Raw genomic sequence first — 12,866 nt, forward strand, 5'->3', positions numbered from 1 at the left:
GAACGGACCATGTAGAACCTGGTCCGTGTCACACTCGGCTTTAAAGCTTGCCCCCTCTTCCACAAAAATCCAAATCTTCCCATTAACATTCATGCCTTGGTAAGCCATCCCCAACATCTTGGAAAATTTCTCCGGGTTAGGGATAGTGAACGGCTCCAATATTGCAAGAAAATGGATATTATGAGATTTAATTAATCTTTTAAGGACGTTTTGGGTTGGCGCATTCGCGATCCCCCTAACGTTCCAAATTAAGAGATTGAGAGACATAATTAACAATGGGGAGACGTACCCGGTGACCGTGAAAGGTCCCCTTAGAATTCCACCATTTGGAGATTGTCCGGTACTTGACAAGGATCCTCGTTCATGATCATGAGGATTTCATCAGAGTCCTCGATGTTGGGCCAAGGGTCCCGAGCATCTTCCCCTCCCCCGCCATAGTCACCATAATCCATTGAGAAGTCTTCATTCTCCATAAGGGAGTAGTATTGATTGGTGCTAAGGAGACCCATCGTCCCTTGGATATTTTGGCCTTTCGTCGAAGACCCCCTTGATGCGCTATGCGAGCCTCAGCGCCAATTTGTGAACGCACCTCGTCGTTCAGATGAAAACTCCCTCGACTTGTCACCATCTACCTCCTCATGAGAGGTATATCCCCCGGCTTTACCAAAGCTTCGGTCAAATCTTGCATGTGAGGGGATGCCCTCACCCTCGGGTTGGGTGCATGGATTCTCGTCGCGTGTGTTTTGTAGCTCACCCATGATATCTGGCCCATGCCACTCCATCGGTCCAGGTTCTTTTGGTCCTTTCCCTCCATTTGGCTGATCCTTAGGTCCTTTCGGTTTCCCTTGATATCTCTATTCATTGGAATTTGATGTTTGCTTCGATTGATCTTGCTTGTCTTTGCCTCCTTAGGATCCATGGTTTGATTGTTCTTGGGCGGGATAGTTGTAGTTTCTTTTGGCCGGCCTCTCTGTCTTCCCCATCGCATAGCATACCTCGCTCTTGTGCCCAACATGCTTGCACTCCCGACAGTATGATGGGATTTTATCCCACTTAACTTGTTGCATCGTTTCACGTCCACAAATATCAAGGATGATTTCTTCGGGTGGCGGTTTGGATATGTCAATCTCGATGCAAAGGTTATCTCTCTAGAAAGTCTTGCCCCAACCATCTCACGTCCAACGCCGACGGTCTCCCTCACCTTTGGGTGAGGTGGATATGCGGCCGGCCTAACGTTGGTCATGGTCCAGCCCGGAAGGGACTCACCAGGGAAGGAGGTCAAGGGCACGAGTCCCTCTCCCTCGCCGAAATGGGTTTTCCGACCAACTAATGCGAAACGGAATTTGAAAAAGTCAGCCACTCCCCACCCCATTAAAAACGGTGGTAATACAAAACGCAGCGCTTGTGTGCCATTGACGGAGACCGGAAGGGTGAGGAAGAAGATTGTCTTTGAGTTCGATGAGCTTATTGCCGGAACTAATGGTGGAGGTAGCGCCATTGCCGGAAAAGACGGTTGGAGCTCCCTGCCCGGGGAGAGAGAGAAGGGCCGATGGAAGAGAAAGGCACGATCTGGCCCTTTTGAAGCCAGCACCGGAGCGTTTGAGGTGGTGCCGGGAGTTCTCCCATTACTCGCGGGGGAGCTCCGTTTCTCCATGGGACAAAAGGACGCCTCGGCCAGGCACCAGCCGGAAGTCGTGACCGGAACTCGGCTGGAGGGTGTATTACCGGAGGTGAATGAGGCCGTTGCACAAGGGGTACTCCGGTCAACACGCGTGGAGGCGGCTGCGAGTGCAGCTGTCTTGGAAGAGGACACATCCTCGGAAAGGTATGGTGCCAACATGCTTTTTGACCCACCCACTCTTGCTGCACCATTTCCGGAAAAGGATAGGCATGTACTAGCTAGTGAGACATGTGACTCCCTTATGGGTCAAAGCCTCTTGCAATTCAAATCTGGTGATGGTACAAATTTCAAGGCCGAGGATAACAATGGAGGGGGTGAGGCTGGGCTCAACGGGAAGCCGTCGGCGCCGGATAACCCGTCGGACCCGCCGGACAAGCTGCTGGACCAGGACAGGGACCAGCCGGAAATCCTACCCAAGCACTCGGCGTCTGAGGTAGGCATCGACGTGGCCTCCCCCGTTGGGAGTCCGCCGACGTTGGGTCACTCGCTGGAATTCATCACGGACAAGGCCGCTCAAGCCGAGACCCAACCTGTTGAGCCAGATCTAGATGAAAAGCCCGCGAACACGGGTGCCGGGCTGGATAGTGGAGGACCACCGAAATCCGACGCGGTGAACCTTGATGCTGATCACGACACGGAGATGGGGACATTCGGATGGTGTGAAGGGATCCCTTCGCTTACATTCTCAAACGAGGAAACAAAGTGCTTGGTGGACAAGGTAGGGCACGCCATTATCGGAAAGTTCTCCCACACCCTCCCAACACCACAACAAATCCAAAAATCCCTTTCCAACATCAACTTCGTCGATGGATTCAAATGGAAGTTCGTTAACGCCAAGCACATCCTAATCCAATTCCGTGATGTACGAGATTACGGCCGGATGCTCAATGGTCCCAATGGAGCGCCGGTTTGGTTTGTCGAGCATCACCCAATGCGGGTGTTCAAATGGACTCCGGAGTTCGACACATTTTTTGAGACACCTATTGCCGCCGTTTGGTGTAAGGTGGTGGGACTCCTGATCCATCTCTATTGCCAAGTAGCCCTCATTGCGATTGGCAAGTTGTTGGGGAAGCCAATCCAAGTGGACCATGCGACCTTCAACCAAACCCGACTCACCTTTGCCCGGATGTGTATTGAGATTGATATCTCGACGCCTCCACCGGTGGAGATCATTCTCAACATCCTAGGCAAAGACACTAGGTACAAGGTGGTATGGGATCGGATTCCCCTATTTTGTGCAGAATGTAAGCATGTTGGGCACGTCAAGGAAACATGCCTTATCCTAGGGAGGAGAAAGGAGCAGGCCACCACGGATCCCACCCGACCACCACAACCCCGCCGACCCCACTCTGCGTCAAATCCCATCCGCCGGGAATGGAGGCTGAAAACTAACGTGCATGGCACCCACAACCCGGAGCCGGGCCAAGGGTCTATGCCAAAGGGGGAGACCAAGCCGGGGACACACAAAGAGAAGAGCGGTGCGGAAGCGGCTCCTAGCTTGAAAGCAACACCGAGGGTGCAAGCCCAGATAGATGACGATGGTTTCCAAGTGGTGTCTAGGAAGAAGAAAGGAAAGGTCCACGAGGGTGATGGGTACATCAGAGCTCTCCACAATGATAAGTTGCATCTTAAGGAGAACGTAGCAACGGTTACTTTTAGGGCCGACGACTCGGGTGCAAATGAGCCGGGCATTGGCTCAATGAGTGTATCATGTGGGTTCCTAAGCCGGGAAATGGAGGGCTTCATCGAGGACCTCGATCCGGGAGGGGTTGTCCCATGTGGGGGCACCCCTATCACGGGCCTCAACTAGGTGACGGACTTAAGTTTTTGACGATGCGATGGCTGCATCATTATAATTGTAATAGGGATGCTAAGAGTATTTAGATGACCACCCTAGTTTATTGGGAGGCCCTCGTTGTACTCTAATTGGTCGTGGTGAGCTGTCACTTTTGGGCGGCTCAATGGTTGTTTGTTTTGGCTGCAATTGCTGTTGGTAATGCACAGGTGTGGGTCCGCCTTAACCCTCCACCCTCGGGGTGCTTTTAATAAAAAAAAAAAAAAAAAAAAAATCTCGATGCAAAGGCGAGCGAACAAGAGTCGCATCCTATTGGCGGTTGCTCGGTCAATTTGGATTGGCGTGCCAAGGAGTTTGCCGATGGCGAAGAGTGCCGGTTGATCATACAAGTGTATAGGGAGGCCGATTAGGTTGCACCAAATTGTCGCGATGGGGGACTCGCAGTAGGCGTCAAAATCTGAGGACCATTTGAAAACCCTCATCGGGTGTCGATCAATATACCAAACCGGAGTATCTTTAGGGCCGCTAAGCAAACGAGCATAGTCCGCCAAATCCTCAAATTGTATGAGAGTATGTTTGGCATTAATATAAGTCCACGAAAAGCCTCGGCAGAATTTAATGTTATCTAGTGCTTTCTGAATTTGATAAGAGGCCGGGATGGAATGTGAGAATTTACCTACGATGGCGTGGCCAAGGGACGTCGCCAATTTTTGTGTTTCGGCTCCCGAGAAGTAGATGGCCGGAATACTGTTCGAGGTGGTTGCATATCCGATGTTTTGGATTTTTTCAGGGATGAACACTTGTGGCCCCTCGTTACTCGGCTTCCCCCCTAACCACGTCTGCAACGGTCTTCGGCATGGCACCAGCCTCCCTCGGGCCATGATGATCCCTAGCTGGTGGAGTCACACTCGTTCCGACACCTGTTTCGGGGGAGGGATCCCGGTACTATCTCCCCCGGCCAAGTGTGAATTCCTTTTCGGCTGGCCAAACGTTTCAGGCCTCCCCGGCTTATCGCAACCTCGAATCATCTCATCCCTTCCATCCTCGGACCTCGGCATGTCGACGGTGCCCAAAGTCTTCTCTCCATCCTTGGCTTGCCTACGCTCGGCCGGTGCAGGAGTGTTTGCAGACACATGCGCCGAAGCGCCTTGGCTAGAAAGAGTATTCGAACTCGACAAAGGAGGCGCCGAGCCACTTTCATAGGTATCCCGGATCTTCCGAATCCTCCCTCGTTCAAGCGGTGGGAAATCCTCATAGTATGTGTTGCTCTTAAACATAGGTAAGGTTACCGTAGGGTCGGCAATCCATGGGAGGGAGGTGGGTTGGGCATTCGTCGGTTGGTCTTCAATCGGAGCCTTGCCGGTGAGTAGCGGTTGAGCCACCATGGAGTCGAGCATCTCCGCCGACTCTAGGTACGCTAGCTGCACAATGGGGTAACATTTTGGCGGCATTAGGGTCCCAATGGAACCTTCATCACATGAATCCTCGGTTGGGATAGGCTCCAAGGCGCTTTCGGAAAGTGTATTTGGTGTCACTACCAATTCGGGTAAGTTGACTTCCACAACTTTCAAGGCGGTTTGTCCCATGCTAGACTCTCCCAACGTCTCTTGGCCGGCAAATGGTACTATTTGCATGTCCTCGCCGGTGGTCCCCGCCATCCCGCCGTGTTCATGGTCGGCGGTCAGGAGCTTGGAAGTGTCGCCGGTGCTGGGAGGTGCCTCGGTTTGCATTTTTTCAGCCTCTTGTTTAGAGTGAGGAAAGGTAGAACTTTCCTCATCATCTTGGGGGAAGCTTGGCCGGAAAATGGCCGCTTTACATTTGGGGCTTCCGGCGTTTGGGCCATCACCTTCTCCGAATGAGAGTTTCTTCTAAAGTTGTTTATCCTCTGGGAGAGGAGATGGAACAAACCGTTTTCGTCCATTTCCTTTCGACGGTGGTACGGGGGTGCTCTTCCTAGCCTTCGCCCGGGTCTTCTTGTTCTTCAGCGATAAGCCTTTGGTTGAAACTTCGAAGAAACTTCGAAGGAGTATCGTCGGATGAGAGGACGACCATTTAGTGGTCCGGGATATGCCTTGCTTCCTCGGGGTCCGGTGGAGGAGGGGGGGAAGTGTAGGGGGGTCTGTCATGGTCGGCCGAAGGAGAAGGCGCCACTCGAGAGGGAGTGGGGGCGAGTGATTCGGCGTCCGACTCGATAGCCAGCCTTGTAGAGGGTGGGGGTGTTCGGGATGAAGGTTGACCGACGTAAAGAGGATTGGTCGGCGGAAGAGGAGCTGAGGGTTTGTTGTTGAAGGTGGGGGGATTGTTAGAGAGAAGGAGGAGCGTCTCTCTCTAAAGGATAAGCGGCTTTTCCATCGAGGACCTTGACCCAGGAGAGAGTGTCCCTTGCGGAGGTATCCCTATTGCGGGCCTTAATTAGGAGATGTACTAATGTTTGGGGATGCAAAGGATGCATCAAAAATTGTAATTGGGTTTTTGAGAGTATATAGATGACCACTCTAGTCGTTAGGGAGGCCCTCGTTGTACTCTAATTTGTCATGGTGAGTCGTCACTTTTGGACGACTCGGTGTTTGTTTGGTGGTTGCAAATGGTTTTTGGTAATGCACAGGCGTGGGTCCCCCTCAACCCTCCACCCCTTGGGGTGTTTTTTTTTTTTAAAAAAAGAGGAACATGCGTGGGTTAAAAAAAGAGGAACCAGCCCCGACCATCCGGGTTAACGACACAATTCCAGAAAGGCTCGAAGTTTGGTCACAAAGAATCCAGCAGCACGATACGAAACACCTTTGCTGTATCATGCCATACCTCATCTTTTGGTACATCTGGGCGGAACGAAACAGGAGCCGACATCAGCAGGTACAATTCAAGCCTTTTAACGTAGTTTGGCAGGTTCAGATGTTCATCCGAAATCGCATGGCCAATGGAACGATTAAGTAGAAGCATTGGAGGGGAGTTCGGCTGAGGACGAGCATACCGCAAAGTGTCGAGAATAGTAGGCCTCGGCCTCTTGCTATGCCGGTTAAATGGCACCCCCCGGATCAGCCTTGGATTAAACTGAATGCGGATGGTGCCTACAATGAGACAAGTGGAAAAGCCGGAGGGGGAGGGGTGGTGCGAGACCCCTCAGGTAAGTTGCTTGCAGCATTCGCAACTCCCCTGGAAGTACAGTTAGCCTTGGAAGTAGAATTCATGGCCATCTACCATGGTTTGGAACTGGCGAAGGAGTTCAGGAAACCAGTCTGGATTGAATCGGATTCTGAGCAAGTAGTCAAGTTGATCATGGGAACAGATTGGGGTGGTCCGGCGCATGTCCGCCAAGCCATGGCGCTGCTGGCAGTCGCTAGGCGACATCATAATATCCGAACATCTTTAATCCCACGGGAAGGGAATAAGGCAGCCGACCTCCTTGCCAAAGAGGGCCTTGAGCAGGATGCCTTGTACCAAATCACTAACCAAACCGCCTTGAGGTTGCTAAAGGCCATTATCCGTTTGGACGAAATGGGGGTTCCAAATATTCAGGTCCGTGGAGCCAAGATGGATTAGCTTGTGCAAAATGGCTTGTTGATCAGTTTAATTGTAATTTTGGTTGGAGTATGATGAGGTCCGAACCATGTGGGGAGCGGACCGCATACTACTCCTATGTTTTGTCTTGGCACACCACTTTTGGGTGTGGTCGTGCTATGTAATTATGTGTTTATGAAATAGAGGGATGAAAAAAAAGCTCATTTCATAATGTAACTTTTATCTATGCGTTTACTTGGTCAACAAGTAAACCTTTTGAATCCAATTTCCCACAACATGCATGGTGTGATATCGATTAATGTAATGGCCTCGAAGACTAGATAATTTTATAGAATAATTATCATTGTTGTCTCGTGGTGATTCATTTATAGCATAACTCTGTATATTTGGGTTTACTTAGCCAACAAGGAAACCAATTCACTCCAAATGACCTTCAAACACTAATTTTATGATCTCTGTAACGTAATGGCATAAAGATACAATCATTTTGGTCGATATAACAACATAGAAATTGTCATATTTTAAAAGCTAATTTGATGCCTAACTCTTATATGATCTTTGGTACGTAATAAATGGCATTAAGATAGGATCATTTTGTCCAGAGCCTTTGTCCTAGCGGCAAGGAGCTTAAACATTATTGCATGAGGTGCTGAGTTCGAGCCCTCTTGACATCAATTGTAATTTCCTCCTATCTATAGTATAGAAGTTTATTTGTAATTTTCTCCCTTATATAGGAGTTAATTAAAAAAAATTAAGATAGAATCATTTTGGTCAATACAACATCATAGTAATTGTCGTATCTATAAGCTCATTTCATAACGTAACTTTTATATGCGTTTACTTGGCCAACAAGTAAACCTTTTGAATCCATTTTTTTTGGAAACACCTTCAAGGTGGAGGGTTCGTGGGTCCCTCGGCCCTATATTTCATAAAGGAAGGGGTACAAAACACGGCCACAACCAAAAGTGGTGCCTACACAAATTTCAAGAGTAGTATGCTGTCCGATCCCACATGGCTCGGGCCTCATCCTACTCCCTCCAAAGTTACAATCAAAAAGGTAAAAACAATTCCACTCTCTTTCACCCCTATCTCATTCCTCATGTCTAGGTTCCGTCCTCATTTCTAACCCGAATGTTAGGAACTCCCATTGCGTCCATCCGGACGATTGCTCTAAGGTGTCTCGATTCTGAAATGGCATTCATGCGTAGGTAGTCGGTTCTCTCAAGGCCCAATTTGGCTAGTAGGTCAGCTGCTTTGTTTCCCTCCCGATGAATGAAGGTGGTTCAGATGGTAAGTTGGCGCTTGTGGATGGCCAGGCGTGCCATGACTCGACATATATGGGCTTGGGCCCCATTCTAAGCCATTGAGGAGTTTGACCGCTTGTTCGGTATCCGATTCAACCCAGATAGGTCGCTTGAATTCCGAGGTGAGTGCCAGGCCTGGTGTATGCTACTAGCTCCGACTCGAGGGTGGAGTGGGCTTCAAAAGGGGAGGCGAATGCGGCAAGCAAAAAGCCCGCATGGTCTCGGACTAATCCTCCCCCCCGGCTTTATTTGTTGCTTCCATGTATGCTCCATCTGTGTTAAGCTTGATCAAGGGGTCGTCCGGGGGATTCCATTTGATCGGCATCACAGGGGGTCTTAGTCTCCGATTTTCAATCTGGCTTGGGACGATGATTTTAAGTTGGACTCCCTTCCAATGTTTTGGTTTAATGCTTCCATTGGCCATGCTATTTCGAAGGAACAGTTGCACTTTTCAAACCACATTGAACACCTTAAATTGCACCGATTGATGGTGGCTTCGGTTACGCTCCGCCCATAGGAACCATAGGATCAGATATGGCATTGCTCGACTAATGTGTTTCTTGCCTGGTTGTTGTAGTCTTTTGGCCCACACAGCTAGCCTTTTCGGAATTGTATCATTGATCCGGAGGGGTGGGGAGGCGCCTTCAAACCAAGAATCGGACTCCCTCCACACACTACGAGCTCCAGCCCCTGGGATGAAGAGGTGTTGGAGAGACTCAATACCCGGCCTATGAGGGCAACACTGGCATTTGGACGCCGTTTCCATCCTCCTCCATTGTAACATTGTGTCCACATAGATTCGGTTGGAGAGGAGCCTCCAAATGAAGATAGATATGAATGAAGTGAGGCCCGCTTTCCACACGTCCTCGAGCCCCTGGATGATAGATAGGCCTTCATGCGCGGGTGGTCTCCCAAGTCGTCCGTAGAGAGAAGGGATTCCATATTCTCGTACCGTCGCACGACGACCCTTCAGATCTGCTCTTCTGCAACCGTAAACATGGAAGCGACTCAGATGAGCAAGAAGCGAAAGTTTGTGGCTGATGGAGTGTTCTTCGTGGAGTTGAACGAGGTGCTCACTCGTGAGCTGGCGGAGGACGGATACTCCGGTGTCGAGGTTAGAGTTACACCAATGAGGACAAAGATCATCATCCGAGCTACCAGCACCCAAAACGTTCTCGGAGAGAAGGGCAGGAGGATTAGGGAGCTCACCTCAGTGGTGCAGAAGAGGTTTAAGTTTCATGAAAACAGCGTGGAGCTGTATGATGAGAAGGTTAACAACAAAAGAGAAGGTTAACAACAAAGGGCTTTACGCCATTGCTCAGGCTGAATCCCTTCGCTACAAACTCCTCGGTGGCCTTGCTGTTAGACGGGCATGCTATAGTGTTCTAAGATTTGTTATGGAGAATGGGGCAAAGGGTTGTGAGGTTATCGTTAAGGGGAAACTTAGGGCTCAACGTGCAAAGTCCAGAAGTTCAAGGATGGATACATGATTTCTTCTGGTCAACCAGTTAAAGAATACATCGACTCTGCTGTCAGACACGTTCTTCTCAGCCAAGGATATTGTCATCATTCATTCTCCAAAGGAAGAAGAAGCATTCCGCCCAGCTTTGGCACCGGCTGAGGTTGAGGTCGAAGTATAGATTTGAACCCAATGCTTGGTTTAGAATTTGGGTTATTTTTAATGTTTTGCGAATGTTGTTAGGGCATCGTTGTCAGTTAGAACATTTATAAAAGTCATCTCCAATTTTCCATCCATTACAGTAATTTCTTATGTTGGATTGATAACTATCACCTAACATTCCTGTTTTTTGATAATATGATTGAGAGTTTTTCAGCCAGTACGACAAAAAAAAAGTCGTCCGTAGAGAGAAATCCCCTGTTCGAGACAACGTCCATCTCGGTATGTCTGGTGCGATAGTCCGGCCTGGGTGTGTAGCAAGCGGAGTTTAGGCTCGTTCCAAGACCCATTCGTGATGAAGTTCGCAACAAATGTTAATGGATCATCCCTTTCATCAAGGCAAAGTTCCTGTGAAGGGGTATCACCGAGTCACAAGTCATCCTAAAAATATAGTTTCCCTTGTCCAACCACCCGACGGATGTGCGGTTGTGCCTGTGCCCGAGCCTTCACAAGTCTCTTCCATGTCGTACTGTTTCTACCCGAAGCCCTCGTGGTGAGTGGGGAGGCCTTGTGGCAGTATTTGGCCATCATGTACTTAGGCCCATAGTGAGTTTTGCTCCCGAAACCTACACCAAAGCTTGATGTTGAAAGCACGTAGCACCTCCCTGAACTTACAGATTTCGAGGCCTCCTTCAGCCTTGGGAAGGAAAATCTGATCCCATCCGATCCAGTGTATCTTTCTTTTCTCGCTTGTCGAGCCCCAGAAAAATCGGGCCAATTGTTGGTCCAACTACTTGAGGGCGCCGAAAGTGGGCTCAATGGCTTGGAAGATATGTATTGGGACCGCCTCAAGTGTACTCTTGATAAGAGCTCTCCCTCCGAACGAGAGGTGCCGATGGGCCCAGCTTGAGATCCTAGCCGCAATCTTTTCCCGAAGGAACATGAACATATCAGTGCGCTTCACTCCTCTGTAAATAGGGACTCCTAAGTAAAGGAAAGGGAAAGTACCTCGGGAGAAGCCGCCATCACTCTTTGTATTGAATTTGTCCATCCTTCATGCGCTCCAGTAATGTAAAAGTTGCTCTTGGCAAGGTTGATCTGTTGGCCCGACAACTCTGCAAAGTGATCCACACAAGTTTGCAGTCTTGTGTGAAAATGATGATGTCGTCGGCGTAGGCAAGGTGACTAATCTCCATGCATCCCCGGGTGACTTTGAACGTCATCTCTTTGTTCCCGAGGATCAGTTTATCAAGAGCTCTCGAGAGGTAATCCGCCGCGATCACAAAAAGGGCGGGGGAAATGGGGTTTCCTTGTCTGAGCCCCCGGGTGGATTTGAAGAAGCTGGCCGGGGCACCATTGATAAGGACCGAGAACCAGCATGTACCAATGCACCTCTAAATAAGTGTAATCCATGACTCCGAAAATCCCATTTGCTTGAGGACCTTGATGAGGAAGGGCCATTGCACCCGGTCATAGGCCTTAGCCATATCGATCTTGATGGCAACATTCGGGGCTGGTGTGCATCTAGGAAGCTCGTGGAACATTTCCTAGGTGAGGAGGACGTTGTCATTTAGAAGCCTCCCTTTCACGAATCCACTCTGGTTCGGTGAGACGACTCTAGGGAGAAATGGGGTTAGTCTCTTTGCTAGGATTTTTGTGATGACCTTGTTGATGATGTTACACAAGCCGATCGGCCGATAATCTCCCCAAGTTTCCAGCGATGGCTTTTTAGGAATGAGAACAATACTTGTAGCCGTGATGCTTCGGGGGGAGGAAAGCCCCACAAAAAAATTGTCTGATCGCACTCACCACATCCGACCCCACGATGTTCCAGCACACTTGGAAGAAGGTGGCCGAGAAACCATCCGGTCCTAGAGCACTATTTCCTGAGATGTCAAAGGCAGCTCATTTGACTTCATCCGCATCTGGTGGCTTGGGGATGTCCTCCAATTGTGCCGAGGTGTGGAGCAGTTGTAAGAGGCCAAGGTCCGGTTCGGCGAGTTCCGCATAATTCGGCGCGAGGAGGTTTTCGAAGAACTCGACCGCCGAGTTCTTGATTTCTAACTCATCCGTGATTTTCCTCCCATTAGCATTGATCTTTTGTATTCGGAGCCGGATTCTCTTCTACTTAACCCAGCTTTGGTAAAACCTTGTGTTTTTGTCTCCCTCATCAAACCAGCGGAGGGCCGCTTTCTGGCGCCAGAAATCTTCTTCCATCTTGAGGAGAAGGATGTACTCCGCAATCTGTTTGTTAATCTCTGTTCTGTTCCGGGGCGAGGGGTCTGATTCAAACTCGTCCTGGGCCTGGGACTGGGCAATACTCTCTTCACTATTTCTAAGGTTGGAATGGATGTTCCGGAAGATCTCCTTATTCCACCGTTTGAAAGTCTTTTTTATCCTAGATAATTTGATCTGTAGGTTGAGAAGACCCTCCGCCTCTGTAGGAGCTGTCCATGCATCGTGCACAAGGTCAGCAAAACCCTCATGTCGGACCCACATGTTCTGGAATCAGAACGCTCTGCCAGCCTCGGGATGGTTCACCCTCCAGCACCTGACAAGGACCGGTCCATGGTCCGAGGCTACCCGAGGGAGATTTGTCATCCTGATCGCCTCTCGTCCACAGTTCGCTCACCAAGGCTCGATCCAACCTTTCCATCAACCCATTCTTGGCCCATATGTAGTCTGAGCCATCAAAGCCCGTATCAAGTAGCCTGCAATCCTCAATGGCTTCGGCAAAATCAATCATCTCCGCCTGCCGTTTTGTATTGCTTCCCGCTCGATCCCGCGTGGAGAGAATTCTGTTGAAGTCCCCACCAATGATCTGGCATTCCTTCGGTGGCTTGGGAAAAGTCCCTCATTTTGTCCCACAGTACATGTCCCTCCCCCCTTGTGCACTTTGCATACACGGCCGAGACCATAACAGGGCTCGGTAGTCTAGGACAAGCAAACCGC

At 49.8% G+C, this 12,866-nt stretch overlaps 1 pseudogene; it reads left to right on the plus strand.

Annotated features, from left to right (window-relative positions):
- The first annotated feature begins 9,293 nt into the window (after positions 1–9,293).
- LOC121788868 lies at positions 9,294–10,123 on the plus strand (annotated as a pseudogene).
- The last annotated feature ends 2,743 nt before the right edge of the window (positions 10,124–12,866 follow it).

The sequence above is a fragment of the Salvia splendens genome, unplaced genomic scaffold, assembly GCF_004379255.2.
Source record: "Salvia splendens isolate huo1 unplaced genomic scaffold, SspV2 ctg1168, whole genome shotgun sequence".
Classification (NCBI taxonomy): domain Eukaryota; kingdom Viridiplantae; phylum Streptophyta; class Magnoliopsida; order Lamiales; family Lamiaceae; genus Salvia; species Salvia splendens.